Source organism: Lycium ferocissimum, chromosome 7 (genome assembly GCF_029784015.1).
Source record: "Lycium ferocissimum isolate CSIRO_LF1 chromosome 7, AGI_CSIRO_Lferr_CH_V1, whole genome shotgun sequence".
In the NCBI taxonomy this organism is placed as follows: domain Eukaryota; kingdom Viridiplantae; phylum Streptophyta; class Magnoliopsida; order Solanales; family Solanaceae; genus Lycium; species Lycium ferocissimum.
Window position 1 is genome coordinate 9,863,729 of NC_081348.1, and position 17,107 is coordinate 9,880,835.

The following is a 17,107-nucleotide window of genomic DNA, read 5'->3' on the forward strand; positions in this document are numbered from 1 at the left end:
TGTCCCGTCCCTATGTCTAGCACTCTAGTAGAGGCTCGAAGATACGTATGTGTGGGTAGTATGGTCTCAAGATGTCTTTATTGTATGTATATTATTTTGATAGCCGAAGGGCTTGTGTATATAAAGGTAATTATGTTCAAAGTGAAAAATGGTTTTCCTATGATTTGGGTATAAGATTAATGAATGAACGCTTGATGTGTACGATGGGTAATGGTACGAGCGGTGCTCGGTGGTTAGCCTCGGGTACCCGTTATGGCCCCTAGTCGGGTCGTGACACCTTCGTCCCATATTACTTGCCACTTTTCCTTTTACACGCCCCTTAAGAAATCATAAATAAAATACTCCCTCTATTTCAATTTGTTTGAACCTATTTCCTTTTTAGTCCGTGCCAAAATGAATGACCTCTTTCCTAATTTGAAAACAAATTCACTTTATGAATGATTTACAGCCACACAAATTTTCAAGGCTTATTTCGAACCACAAGTTTCAAAAGTCTTCCCTCTTTCTTAAATGTTGTGCCCAGTCAAATGGGTTCATATAAATTGAAACGGAGGGAGTATGTATTTTACTATCTTACCCCTATCTCTCTCCAATAAATACATTCTAATCAAAGTTGACTATTTTTAAGAACATTTATTACTACGGATAAAATGAGAAGATTTAATTAATTTTATCTCGGTTTTGTAAATGAACAAGTAATTTGGACATATATTTTTAATAATGTGGCCAAGTAATATGGGACGGAGAGGGTAAGATGGGAAAGATTTAATTAATTTTATCTTGATTTTGTAAATGAATAAGAAATTTGGACATATATTTTTATAATGTGGCCAAGTAATATGGGAGTGAAGCTTGGCACCCAGGTCATACAGAAGATAGATATTTTCAAGTATCTTTGGTCTATTTGTCACGACCCAACCCCGTGGGCCGTGGCTGTGTCCTCTGACACCCATACGTACTATCTAACAAAATCCGACATACCAAATGGCTAATGGGGACATACATAAGTCCATATATAACATAACGAACATGCATAAGCATACGTATATATACATACATAATACGCACATAAGCCGTGCTATCATAACGAACAGTCGCATATCACACATACTTACCGCATTGGTGATAACCCACATACGTACGCGGGCCCCTCCCTAAGTGGATAAAATCGGGGAGAAGACGGGGACGGGGCCCCGCGCGTACCCAAATAGTCATCATATGTACTGTGAGAGAATATATACCAAAAGTATCGGCTCCGGGCCGTCGGGAGCTCTCGAACGACGGACAATATCTACCCGGCGGCGTACGTGCGGCGCGTGCGCGCGCGCGGGCATGTAACACGGCCCGCGAGAAAGCGGGGGGTACGAAGATATACCGAGTATGTAAAGCGGAAACATAATATACATAATTAAAATATCCGGGGATCGGTTATGTAAAAAGGCGAAAGGCGGACGGAACCGATTAAGTCGGACTTACGAGAGCGGACGAACGGAGTCATGCCGAATCAAACTTACGGAGCGTATGGCGTATTCCCGTACGTAATCTCCCGTATTGTATGGGGTGAATCGGGGTTGATCCGCGTGTGTCGTGGCTACGTAACCGCAGTCTCACGATGTCCGGGGGGTGGACGGATGTAAAAGTGGCGAAATGCATGCGAGAATCACATATGAGACGGACATACGGATCTTCTGTCACATACGGATCCCGGCCCTTTAATAAATGACGCGTAATAGGATAAGGAATGAAATATGCCATCCCGGCCGCCATTCTCCGTAATAGACAAGGTAGGAGTAGCCATAATCCGAGGGACGCGTGAACAATGCGGTGGATGCGCGAATAAACCCCGGCCGGCGCGGTGAAGGAAACATCGAGGCATTGAGACAAATGCGAAACCATATACGTACGGACCAACGGAGGGAATAATAGTCAAAATAGTGTTGAATCGAGGTAATCGGATTATGTCGAACGGGGTGTCGAAATCGTTCCGAGGTCGAACAATGCTCGGACTCGGAAAAGACAATCATAATGCTTACAAGTTAGCGGACGAACATAATTAAAAGATACTTATGAAAAAACGGACGAGAAACGAGTCGATTTGAACCGGAGTATCAAGGTATTGTGGGACCACCTCGGACCCAACCATAATAAAATACGTAAATTATAGATAATGAACCTTAGGGAGTCGTCCAGAATCATTTTAGAGTGTTTCGACTCCATTTATGGAAGTTGCATACTTATAGGTCATTTTTAGGAGAAATGGATTCAGTCTTACTGACGGATTTTGCGCGAATTTCAATCTCGAATTGTAAGAGCGAGAAATGTCATCGAGGCTCGTCGAGCACATTAGACTCGAACATGCCAAAGAAAGGTAGGGAAGGCTTTACATACCGGATTTCGCCTTACGCGCGTCCAATCTCAATTCCCGTTTCGTCCAAAAACTCGCAAATGGTCATTCTTACCCATTACTATTCATGCAAACTAACATTTCAATCTTAGGGTTATACTTGGCGAGAAATTTCGGCAAAAGACTTCCCCTGTAATTATGACATCCCCGAGACTCGGCTCGGCTCGGAATACCCAACAACAAACCAACAACAACACCAACAAACACAACGAACACAATATGGCTGTTTGGTCATTTTTCCAACATAATGTCATAACTTCCATTTTCAACTTCATATTTCAATTCAATCTCGACATACTAACCAAACTCATTATAATTCCATTTGGGAACATATCATAACATTTTTACAATACATATATACAAGATATTCGTAAAATATACAAAGCATGCAAACTTTCCACTAAACCACAATTTATCCAATTCTTCCAAATTTTCAACATACAAGTTCATAACTCATTTTCCATCATCCAAACTCGTCATCCTTAATCGTATTTTACACCCTAAACATTTCATTCCCATTATTTCATAAATTCATACTAAAACAACATAAACTTCCACATTCCATTTTCATGCGATCTTACTTCATTTTTCCTACACTTACAATACAAGGATCATAACTACACATCTAACACATTAAACAACATAATTCATCACCATTTCCACTTCACCATAGCCACTTCGCCAACTTCCAAATTTTGCAATACAATCAAATTCATTCTACTTTCATTTCCAATATAGATTACACCATAACTACAACTAAATTACACAATAAATACTTGACACACACGGCCACCGCCCACACATACACGGCCTACATATTTGTCACGCCCCAAAAACCCACCCTAGACGTGACCGGCATTATACAAATAAAGGTAAACGATTTATAAAATAAGTAAACGAATCAGGTTCATATAAAAATTAAATTAGCGGAAGTCTTTAGTTATCTAGACTTGTCAAACATAACAACGTGCCCAAGAGTTAATCAATAACTCAATAACTACCCACAAATGTATACTAGGGAGCTTCTAAGATAAAGGATTAATAGTCGACTCATCGGGACGCGGCCGGACAACTAATGTAACAAATAAGTAAATCAACGGGGTGTCCCACGAACGAATGTGTGGGCTCACCAAATTATCCGCAAGAAGTCCTTCCTAAGCACTTGAGTATCACGAACCTGCTCTTCCCGTTACCTAACATACCATCAAAAACAACAATGGTATGCACGATTACTTCGTACTCGGTGAGTGCCTCTGTGGACAATGAATAATACGAAAATAAAGTAAAATAATACATGAAGAAATCGGTCTTGAAAATCATATGAAATCAACGTAAGGGAAATTATTCAGTTTATGTATCTCAATAATAAGTGTCAAAACCCATTTATAAAGCCTCTTGTTAAGTTACAACTTCAAATATGCCCTTTTTAATCAATTAAGATAGTCATCAACAATTGTAAGAGAATAAGAATGTCACGCATGCCAATACGGAGGCTCAAGAATCAATCATATCACGTATAGCGCAAGGACTATAGTACACGTGGCTATCCTTCCTCCCGAATAGCTAGGCATAAATCATATAATTCGGACGAATGGCTATCATATCGCGAATAGCAAGGCATCACAACTATGTAGTACACGGTGGCTATCCTTCCCGAATAGCTAGGCATACATCACACCCGGGTAGCGAACCCGGCGGTGGCTATCCTTCCCCCGAATAGCTAGGCTTGAATCACGGTAGCGAACCGGGGTGGCCCTACCTTCCTCCCGAATGGCTAGGCAATTACCACACTGGGATCCATAAGGCTACCCTTCCTCCCAGGAGTAGCTAGGCCAAACACAACAACAAAATTCATAGCATAAAGCGATTCACAATTTGTCTCAAAATAGTCACACCATCAAATAGCATTAAAGTTCATTATGCCATTACGAAAATCCATAATATCATAGATAATTACTTTATCATAGTTCCTTTGTAAAATCATCAATACCAAAAATTAACCATCATCACCGATCATCTCTTTATAGAAGAAAATGATTCATAATATCACATACATATATAGGGTTTGTTACAATCTAGATTTAATGTGGGCTTGTCCCCTCACGCACATTAACCATTAATCAAGACATGTAATAAATTTCGAGAGTGTAAAACCAATTCAGCATATCATTCAACACATGCTTTTATAAAGAATCAATCTTTAAGAGAGTTTGCAAAGAGACATATAAATTACCTTTATATTCAAAAAGGATTTTATTTTTAAAGAGACATAGAAATCACCATAAGATTTTTAAAAAGGAGACATACCTTAATTTGTTAAACGGAGCTTAACAAATCACTTTTCTCTCTAAGAACACCCAAACCTCTCTTGAATCACTTTGGAAAGAATTATGTTGCTGCTAGGTTTTGATCACAAAATCATGTTAAGAATCATGGGTTTGATGTTAGAAAGGGAATCGAGACTTGAATTCAACCTAGAATCATGATAACACTTACCTTTTAGGGTTCTTGAGGCTTGGGACTTGTTCTTATTGACTTTATAAATTTTCGTGAATGGGGTCTTTGGGGAAATAAACCCCAAACCTTAAATATATAAACGCGTAAACCCGACTTTTTGACCTGAATCCGACCCGATTCGCGATTGGTCCGCGATGCGGGACCATCGCGCAATGTTCTGCAGCTCAATACTCAGACTTGCGCGATTGGACCGCGATGCGGGACCATCGCACGCGCCCCCACGCGCCATGAAAAGTCGGCGTGTGTCGGTTACGCACGTAGGTTCGGTAAAATGGACATAACTTCTTGTACGTAACTCCGTTTGGGCTGGGCGACCTACCGTTGGAAAGATATTTCAAATATCTACAACTTTCATTGAGGAAGTGTTTCCAAATTCACAACACATTTTCATGAAAATCGCCTAGAAGACAGACCTACCAAAACTGGGCGAATTTAAGAGGCCTTAAGAACTTACTAATTGGTTTGACTTCAAAACGACCATCCTCCACCCTAATTCACCAAGAATGGATTCATATAGATAAAATATCATCTTAATACTAGATTTTTACATATTCACACCTAGTTCAAGTTTACGGGGTGTTACATTATCCCCCCCCTTAAGATCATTCGTCCTCGAATGAGGATAGTATTCTAGGAAGGTAATTTACCAACATGAATTTTTTTTTTTAACCACACAATCACCTTGTGCACGAATAGTTCAAAACTTAACTCATACCTGAAATAGGGAACAAGTGAGGATATCTCTTCTTCATGTCCTCTTCCGCTTCCCAAGTTATTATGATTTCGCCACAACACTTGACCGACGCAATGCATCCTTTGTTCTCAACCTTCTAACTTGGCGATCCAAAATCGGCGGTTCTTCTTCATAAGATAAGGATTCATCAATTTCAACCTCTTCATGGTCCAACACATGAGAAGGGTCGGGTTTATACAATCAACATCGAAATGTGAAACACGGGATGAACCATGGATACTCGAGGTAATCTCAACTCAAGTTTACCTCCCCAACTCTTCGGTAATCTCATAAGGACCAATGTAGCGAGGACTAAGCTTGCCCTTTATGCCAAAACGCATTACCCCCTTCATAGGTGACACTTTCAAGAAAACCTTGTCACCAACCAAATTCCAATTCCCTACGCCTTATGTCCGTATAAGACTTTTGTCTACTACGGCGGTCTTTAGTCGTTGCACGATAAGATTTACCTTTTCGATCGCCTCATGAATTGAATCGGGACCCAACAACTCTACTTCCGTTGGTTCAAACCAACCAATTGGAGACCGACAACGCCTCCCATAAAGAGCCTTAAGGAGCCATCCGAATACTAGCTTGATAGCTATTATTGTAGCGAATTCCACCAAAGGTAGGTGTTCATCCCAACTTCCTCCAAAATCGATTGCACAAGCACGCAACATATCCTCCAAGGTTTGAATAGTCTCTCTGCTTGCCCGTCGGTTTGAGGATGAAAGGCGGTGCTCGGTTCACTCTAGTCCCCAAACCTTCTTGAAACGTCCGCCGAAATGAGCGATTGCGTACCTCTGTCGGATATGATGGATGTCGGAACACCATGCAACACGACAATCTCCTTCAAATATAACTTGGCGTATTCGCCGCAAAGATATGACGTTTTACGGGGAAGAAAATGGGCGGACTTCGTGAGTCTATCCACGATCACCCAAATTGAATCATACTTGGCCCTTGTGCGAGGTATCGCAACAAAGTCCATATTTATCACCTCCCACTTCCATTGAGGAATCTCAATGTTTTGAGCCAAGCCACCAGGCCTTTGATGTTCGGCCTTCACTGTTGACGGTTCAAACCTAGCCACAAAGTTAGAAATATCAACCTTCGTACTCTTCCACCAATATAGTGTTGTTTCAAATCCTTATACATCTTGGTGGATCCGGATGAACCGAATATTTAGAACTATGAGCTTCCATCATTAGTTCTTGTCGAAGACCATCAACATCGGGAACACACAATCGTCCTTGCAATCGCGAACACTATCGCCTTGTACCAACAAGTAAATGAAGTGTACTCACCCCCTTTCTACTCCATCTCTCGGCCTTGCCAAAAGTTCATCATCATATTGCTTGAATTTAATCCTTTCTATAATATCGACCGTGATGGCATGATTCCCACTAACTCTCCATTTTCGGTCTCATCAAGTCGACCCCAAGACTAGCAAGCCTTCGAATTTCCCCCCATGGGGATTTAATGTGCACGCAAATAAGACGTGCCCGTAGATTTCGCTTTCAAAGCATCAAAGAACCACATTAGCCTTACTGTGATGATACAAAATGTTCAAGTCATAATCTTTCAACAACTCCAACCACCTCCTCGTCCGAGATTCAACTCTCTTTGTTTGAAGATATAGAGTGATCGGTAAAAACATCACAATGCTCACCGTATGTAATAGTGACGCCAAATTTTCAAAGCAAATACCACAATGACCAACTCTAAGTCATGAGTCGGATAGTTCTTCTCAAGCGACGTAAGCAATCACCTTAACGCATCACACACACAACCCAAACCAATTCTAGAAGCATCGCAATACACCACGTATCCACGGACCCGAAGGTAACGTCAAAATAGGAGCCGAAGTCAACCTTATCTTAAGCTCTTGGAAACTCCTTTCACAAGCTTCGGACACCGAAAGATCTTTTGCGTCAACTTAGTCAATGGCGAGGCTATAGATGAAAAACCTTCCACGAATTTCCGTAGTAATTTGCCAAACCGAAACTACGAATTTCGTTGCACTAGTGGGTCTAGGCCAATCCTTCAACTTCTTTGCAATTTTCGAGGGTCTACTTTAATGCCGTCATCACCACATGACCCAAGAAAGACACGGACTCAAGCCGAACTCACACTTAGAGAATTTTGCATAAAGCTTGTTCTCCTTATCGACAAGAACCTTTATGAACGCCTCTTCAAAATTCACGTCGGAGCTAAAGCAGCTGTCACCTCTCTCGCATTCCCACATCTCAAACCATACGTGAACAACATCCTTCAACTCGATACGAAGCAAGCCTTATAGGCCCGTAATCCCAGGCATCCATTGCCTTCAATGCCTTAAAGATCTCATCTAAAAAGTGTTGGGGGTCGTCCACCTCTCGTGACCCAAAGAACTGCGGTGGCTTTAAGTCTGTTGCTTAAATTTGCCACCACCATGAGGTCCCACACCTCCACGCCGTCTTGAGCCACAACCAAAGCGATCACAACATTTGAATGGCCGTCCGCATAGTACCCAATCTCAGCACACCCGCATGAACGGGAAGCGGGAGCGCGGCGGCGGCGGAGGTGGTGCTTGATTTCCAGTATCATTTCCATTACCAGCATTCGTGCCCCTAAGATTTTGGTTAACTTTGGCGGGACGTCCTCGTTTACCATTTTTGGATCGCGTCAGAGTCATTTCTGCAAGGCACGAATTAACGAGCGAATTAGAACGATCCTAGAAAGGACTTTAAGCTCTACAGCACAATCTAGAATCAAGAAGAATAGGAAACACCTATAAATACGGGGAGTTTCTCGGTAAATGCGTGTGATCAAAGCCGCACAAGGAAAACTCCACTAGACACGGCTTACGTACACCGACAATAATCCTAGGACGTATTTAAACCTAGGCTCGATACCAATCTTGTCACGCCCCAAAAACCCACCCTAGACGTGCCGGATCGACGTCGTGAACAACACTCGGAAGAACCTAAGCAACACCATAATAATACTTGAACCCGCCGAGTTCAACATTCGCCTCCAACGAGTTTATAAAATAAAGGTAAACGAATCACGCATATAAGAATTAAATCGGCGGAAGTCTTTAGTTATCTAGACTTGTCAAACATAACAACGTGCCCAAGAGTTAATCAATAACTCAATAACTCACAAATGTATACTAGGGAGCTTCTAAGATAAAGGATTAATAGTTCGACTCATCGGGACGCGGCTTGGGACAACTAATGTAACAATTAAGTAAATCAACGGGGTGTCACGAACGAATGTGTGGGCTCACTAAATTATCCGCAACAGCAAGTCCTTCCTAAGCACACGGAGTATCACGAACTTTTCTCTTTACCTAACATACCATCAAAAACAACAATGGTATGCCCGAGTACTTCGTACTCGGTGAGTGCCTCGGGGACAATGAATAATACGAAAAATAAAGTAAAATAACACATGAAGAAATCGGTCTTGAAAATCATATGAAATCAACGTAAGGGCGTAGTTATTCAGTTTATGTATCTCAATAATAAGTATCAAAACCCATTTATAAAGCCTCTTGTTAAGTTACAACTTCAAATATGCCCTTTTTAATCAATTAAGATAGTCATCAACAATTCCATAAGAGAATAAGAATGTCACACATGCCAATACAGGCTCAAGAATCAATCATATCGCGCATAGCGCACCACCGGACTATGTAGTACACGGTGGCTATCCTTCCTCCCGAATAGCTAGGCATAAATCACGCATGCCAATACAGGCCCAAGAATCAATCATATCGCGCATAGCGCATCACACCGGACTATGTAGTACACGGTGGCTATCCTTCCTCCCGAATAGCTAGGCATACATCACACCCCAGGTAGCGAACCCAGCGGTGGCTATCCTTCCCCCCGAATAGCTAGGCTTGAATCACACCCGGGTAGCGAATCCCAGCAGTGGCCACTCTTCCTCCCGAATGGCTAGGCAATTACCACACTAGGATCCATAGTGGCTACCCTTCCTCCCGAGTAGCTAGGCCAAACACAACAACAAAATTCATAGCATGTAAGCCGATTCACAATTTGTCTCAAAATAGTCACACCATCAAATAGCATTAAAGTTCATTATGCCATTACGAAAATCCATAATATCATAGATAATTACTTTATCATAGTTCCTTTGTAAAATCATCAATACCAAAAATTAACCATCATCACTGATCATCTCTTATAGAAGAAAATGATTCATAATATCACATATATATATAGGGTTTGTTACAATCTAGATTTAATGTGGGCTTGTCCCCTCACGCACATTAACCATTAATCAAGACATGTAATAAATTTCGAGAGTGTAAAACCAATTCAGCATATCATTCAAACATGCTTTTATAAAGAATCAATCTTTCAAGAGAGTTTGCAAAGAGACACATAAATTACCTTTATATTCAAAAAGGATTTTATTTTTAAAGAGACATAGAAATCACCATAAGATTTTTAAAAGGGAGACATACCTTAATTTGTTAAACAGAGTTTAACAAATCACTTTTCTAATGAAGAAGAACATTCAAACCCTAGCTTGAATCACTTTGGAAAGAATTATGTTGCAACCCTAGGTTTTGATCAAAAAAATCATGTTAATCAATGGGTTTTGATGTTAGAAAGGGAATCGAGACTTGAATTCAACCTAGAATCATGATAACACTTACCTTTTAGGGTTCTTGAGGCTTGGGACTTGTTCTTATTGACTTTAGGGTAAATTTTCGTGAATGGGGTCTTTGGGGAAATAAACCCCAAACCTTAAATATAATCCAAAACGCGTAAACCCGACTTTTTGACCTGAATCTGACCCGATTCGCGATTGGTCACGATGCGGGACCATCGCGCAATGTTCTGCAGCTCAATACTCAGACTTGCGCGATCGGCCCGCGATGCGGGACCATCGCACGCGCCCCCACGCGCCTGAAAAGTCGGCGTGTGTCGGTTCTGCACAGTATTCGGTAAAATGGACATAACTTCTTGTACGTAACTCCGTTTGGGCTGGGCGACCTACCGTTGGAAAGATATTTCAAATATCTACAACTTTCATTGAGGAAGTGTTTCCAAATTCACAACACATTTTCATGAAAATCCCAGAAGACAGACTACCAAAACTTGGGCGAATTTAAGAGGCCTTAAGAACTTCACTAATTGGTTTGACTTCAAAACGACCATCCTCCACCCTAATTCACCAAGAATGGATTCATATAGATAAAATATCATCTTAATACTAGATTTTTACATATTCACACCTAGTTCAAGTTTACGGGGTGTTACAATATTCTTCACACACATGCACACCATAATTCCACAACCTTCATCCAATTCCAATCCTTATAACATACAAATTCATTTCATAATTCAAGAACATAGAAACCTTACCTTTCTCAATTATTTCTTCTTGCCAAACCAAACACTTTCTTGCCAAGATAGTTATGTTGCCTTGAAAGCACTTCGAGCTTGCTAAGAATATATGGAAATTATAATTATAGAACCCGAGTGAAGAAGCTCCAAATTTTTTTCTTCTTTTTTTCTCTCCTTCTTTCTCTCAAACCCGATCCTCTCTTTTTTTTTTTTCTTGATTGCTCTTTGTTTTTCTTGAAGTTTCTTGAATTATCCTCTCTTAAATACTTATTAGTCACATGCAAAATTAATTAATTTGCATGGACTATCTTCATGGTAGGTTGGGCCTAAATATTGAGCCTCAATTTCTTAATTTTTTTTTGGCCCAATTCTTCATAATTCATGTCTTAAAATTTCCGAAACAAATTTCCAAAATTCCAATTTTGCCCTTAGGTTCTCTCTCCCGGTGTTTTCGCATTCAAGCCTCCATAATTGCGACACACTTGCTAAGAAAATTCAAATATGACCTCCTTTCACATAAATCACAATTATTTCAAATTTTCCAATTATGCGAAAAGGCGGGATATAACACTATTATACAAAGAGGTGGGAGATTGATGATGACGTCACACACCGTATTGGTGCAGGGTGGATAAAATGGAGGCTTGCCTCCGGAGTGTTGTGCGACAAGAAGGTGCCACCAAAACTGAAAGGCAAGTTCTATAAAGTGGTGGTTAGGCTGACTATATTGTATGGGGTGGAGTGTTGGCCAGTCAAGAAATCTCACATTCAGAAGATGAAAGTGGCGAAAATGAGAATCTTTGCGATGGATGTACGGGAACACTAGGAGCGATAGGATAAGGAATGAAATTATCCGAGACAGGGTAGGAGTAGCCTCGGTGGATGATAAAATGCGGGAAGCGAGGTTGAGATGGTTTGGGCATGTGTTCACATGAATTGCGGAGAGGCGGCGAGACGGTTCGGAAAGAGGAGAGTAGGCGAAGAGGTATTGGGAGAGTTGATTAGACAGACATGGCGCATCTTCTTCCCATCGAGGACATGACCTTAGATAGAGGGTATGAATCGGGGTTTTAGTAGTAGTCACGTTTATCCTTTTTGCGAGTAGTTGCATTGATCTTTAGTTTCTTGTCCGATTTCTTGATTCTTGTTTACACATAATGGTTTATCACGGCTTATTCACTTTCGTTGTTTTCATTTTCATAATTGCTTTGAATTGTTTAACCGTATCTAACCTTTCCTATGCTTTTTCTTGGGAGGTCTTCCGAATGCCTCCCTTGTAGGGGTAAGGCTGCGTCCAATCTACCCTTTAATTGTGGGACTTTAGGTATGTTGTTGTTGTTGTTAGCCAAGTAATATGGGACAGAGAGAGTATTTCATTTATTAATTCTTAAAGAATGTGAAAAGTCAAAAGTGAACAAGTAAAAGTGCACGGAGGAAATAAGTATGTGCCGAAAAATTAAAATTGAAGTGCATACGTGTATAAATGAGAAGAGAAATATTCAGTATTATGACATATGTCCACATGAAAAAAAAAGTAGTTTAGTAATGTGGTCAAGTAATATGGGACGGAGGGAGTACTTCATTTATTAATTCTTAAAGAACTTGAAAAGTAAAAAATGAACAAGTAAAAAATAAAATTAGAGAATTAAAAATTGAAGTGCATACGTGTATACACGAGAAGAGAATAAATATTCGACTATGACATATATCCACGTGGGATAAAATAGTAGCTAATTAAAGTATACAATTTATATAGCTTTTGATACAAACATTCATGGCTGTGTTAGTCTCTCTTGAACACTTATATATAAAAATAAATATATAAAACAAAATGAAATGGACTCTATCAATTTCTTCTTCAAAAAAGCGCCACTTTTATATTTAGTAAGTTGACAATTCAAATATCATATCTGGCAAGTTTAAAAATACAAAATTTAAAGGACATTTTAGTACATGACTACATTATATATATTTTTAATTTAGGACTACAAGATTCAAATATCTCCTTTTATTTTTAAATTTTATACCTACTTAAACTAAGATACTTAAATTGGGACGGAGGAAATATATTACTATTATATATAAGAGGGAATGCAGACTTTGTAACACACACTCCCAAATTTTTAAAAACTTTTTCATTAATTACTTTTATGTCCTAATTTTATTTATTTAAGTCAATTTTTTTTGTTTTTTTTTTAAAGTCTACTTTTCAAAAATTATCGAGCACAGGGACTTTTGTAGTCCTTACAATAATTTTCAAATTTTTTTAAAACTTTTTAATTAATTACTTTTAGGTCCTAATCTTATTTATTTATGTCAATTTTTTTGTTTTTATTTTTAAAGTCTACTTTTCAAAAGCCTATCGAACTACCTCATTTTTCACGTTCTTTGATTTTACGATTGGTGCTCGATATCCGCATTTTGAGCTCAATTAATCCGGATAATTCGCACCGCATCGCGCTTTATTCGGGGAGCGCTTCCTCCAAAGATTTTTTTCCATATCCATGTTCGAACCCCAATCCCTAATTAAGAGACGCAAATGTCGTACAGTTAAATTATGTATTTGTCTTAAAAGTTCATTAACTATGTATAGATTATTTATTTAGAATTAAATAACTTCGGAAAATTAGGATACATAAGTTATAATGTCAAATTATGGTTCCAAATTTGATTTGAATTAAATAATTTCATCAAAATGGAAGTTAAAATATTAAAAAGTGGAAAAAGCTTTATATAGCTTTGGGTATATGTTGTTGTTGTTGTTATTGTACAATAACACAAATTATATTTCTTTAGTTAAAATATCTGTTTTTATATGCGAGTTTGGCGGCCGGCAACGCAGACGGCCTCACATAACTAGTAAGAAGAAGAAAAACGAAGAGGATAAATTACAGGAAAAACTCGAAACTTTTAAACAAATGACAAAAAGCAAGAAAACAAATGATCTGTACTCTATAATGCATTGGTAATATGGACAGGGTCCCATCTCCAAATAGCAAGTGTACTCAATAACATGTGTCCCTGTTGGTCCCACCCTTTTGTATAATTTACCTAGCTATTTGTACACTTTGACACTGCAGTGTTCGTACAGCTTGGCCATTTATATATATTAGAATTAGAATATATATAAAAATAAATATATAAAAGAAAATGAAATGGACTCAAAAGTAGTATTTCCTCGGTCTCAATTTAAGTGTCTTACTTTTTTTTAGTTGTCCAAAAAAGAAAATTAATAAAGCTTTTATATTTAGTAACGATGATTAGGTTTCATATCTGGCAAGTTTAAAAACACAAAATTTAAAGGACATTTTAGTACATGACTACATTATATATATTTTTAATTTAGAACTACAAGATTCAAATATCTCCTTTTATTTTTAAATTTTATACTTACTTAAATTAAGATACTTAAATTGAGGATGGAGAAAATATATAAGAAGAAGAAAAATGAACATGATAAATTAAGGAAAAAACTCAAAACTTTTAAACACTGGCAAAAAGCAAGAAAACAAATAATCGATACTCTATAGTGCATTGGTAAATATGGACAGGGTCCCATCTCCAAATAGCAAGTGTGCTCAATAACATGTGTCGCTGTTGGTCCCACCTTTTTGTATAATTTACCTAGCTATTTGTACACTTTGACATTGCAGTGTTCGCACAGCTTGGCCATTTATATATATTACAAACTATACCACATCAATTTATACCAATAATTTTAACATGAGTAACTAGGCTGATGAACATAGACCTGACTTGAGTACTTGTCAGAACATAGACAAGTTGTCACACATCTCACTCAGGGCCGGCCCAAGGCCAAAGCCATTCCCCATTTTTTATTAAATTTGTTTAAAAAATTATTGTGACTTATAGTACTTTTATGTAGTTATGTAAATTATTTTTTTTTTAAAAAAACTTAAAGATTATATTTCTGAATTTACGATAAAAATAAAGAAGTTGGACTCTTGAAATTCAAATTGTGTCACATGAATTGAGATAGAGAGAGTGCACAATATTTATAAAAGACAAAAAGAGAAGAATTTTTTTTAGTCGGGTGATTAATTAGCTATTGTCAGTTGATTTTTTTTTCCGAATAAATTGATTTTTTTTTTTAACAACTTTGCATTGTTATTGACGATTATAAAACAATAATTAATGACTTCGCATATAAAAAAATAAAAAAAATAAAAAAAACTAGAAAAGTAGACTTTAAATAAAAATATATATGACGATATTTCTCTTTAGAAAAATAAAATTAGGAATTCTCTCTGAAGTCTGGCTTTAGGCCCCCAATCTTGTTGAGACGGCCTGATATTCTCACTGTATAAATGAGATTCTATCATTTCTTCTTAAAACATTCCAAATATCAAATCTGGAAATAGAAAGATTAGTTAGCAGTTCATTTTTGTTATCCACGACTATTTGAAAATAACTCCAAAACTTTGCGGGGGAGTTTGCTAAAAGGCCACTCTTAACACTTATTTTGACAAAAGGCCATATGTCTCAAAGAATTGGCTAAAGGGCCACTATTTATGACATCATCAAATGAAGTCTCCCATGTTGTCACCCCTATACCCAAAGTTTTAAAAAATACAAAACGTACCTCCAACCACCAACATTTAATTACCCCAACTTAGCAACCCAAATTTTTTTGTTCCCTCTAACAGCAGGGATGCTCCCCATTTCTGCAATTTTTTGATCCCGTTTTTGGCTAAATTTTCGACTTTTCATCTGAAAATTAGTCCCAAACGACGGATTTCTTCCCCACTTCAGTCATTGTAACTTAAATCTCTTATAAATCATTTAAAAGAAGCTAGAATTATTTTCACCATTGTTGTCAAAGCTCAATTATCAGGTGTCAATTCCGTCCGCATCTACTGGCAGTGGAGTTTGTTTTTTGTTCTAATCCTCTTGTGGAGTCAATTCTCCATTAAAAGAGCCGTATCCGTGCTGTTTTTTTTTTTTTTTGTCTGAATCTGATATTGTTCTAAGTCTAGGCATCGACCAATTATAGACCATAGCAATAGTCTATTATATGTTTAGTATGGAGTATATTGGAGAATATGTTGTAGTAGGTGGTGATTACATGGGTGAATGGGTGGAGACCCCAAAATGTTGGATTTGGAATTCTGCGAGCAAGGTGACAGTGCCGATCGCCGTGCGTATATGGTACGTATAACGATTTGGTTGAGAGAGAGAGCGTAAAGGAAAGCGGGGAGTTAGATTGTGACCCCATCGACTTGCACATTAGTTATATGATTAATGCTCTGCCCACTAGGGGAAAAGCTTACCCTTCTTTCATAATGAATGATAGGTATGTGGTGTTGTATACGCTTGATGTTGCTGCTGATGGTTCTAGGCCTTTTTTGAGAATAAATATTGTTGAGAGGTCTCAAGCAGCGTCAACATCAGCAGCACCACCCCCACCCCCACCCCGCGCAGCCACAGTAGCCAGTGGATGCAAATTCAATGCAAAATGAGAGCATGGGTGATCATTCAATGGATACGGATGATCATGATATTGATGTCGAAGATTGTGATGGGCAGTCAAACCAATTTGGAAGGAAGAGAATAAAGCGTATCCCTGGCATCGCAAAATCTTTTAAGCCCAAAGGACGTGTAAAAGGGAGGAGAAACAAGTGCTCAATTTGCAAGGGAAGCGGCCACAAGAGAACAACGTGCCGAAATGGAGAGGGATGAACTTGATATATTTGTCAATGTATTTCATTGTGCTTTTCTTGTACTTAGCAGTTTTTGGTTCTTCAATTAAATATGCTTTTCTTGTAATTTGTAGTTTTTGGTTCTTCAATTAAATATTTCAATGAATGTATTTCATTGTGTTTTTCTTGAATGTCGGTTCAATATTAATCAACTGTATAATTGTATATAATAAACCATGACTGTGTTCTATATATCTACTAGGTATAGTAAATAATAAACTTAATATCTAGTCTATAATAGATGACGTATATGATATATAATCGCCTTTAAAGCCCATCGACTGCTGAACCTCCAAACGCCACCAATTAAAATTCAAAAAGCCTGCGGTTATGTCTAATCAAACCCAATATTAAACGCTACCTC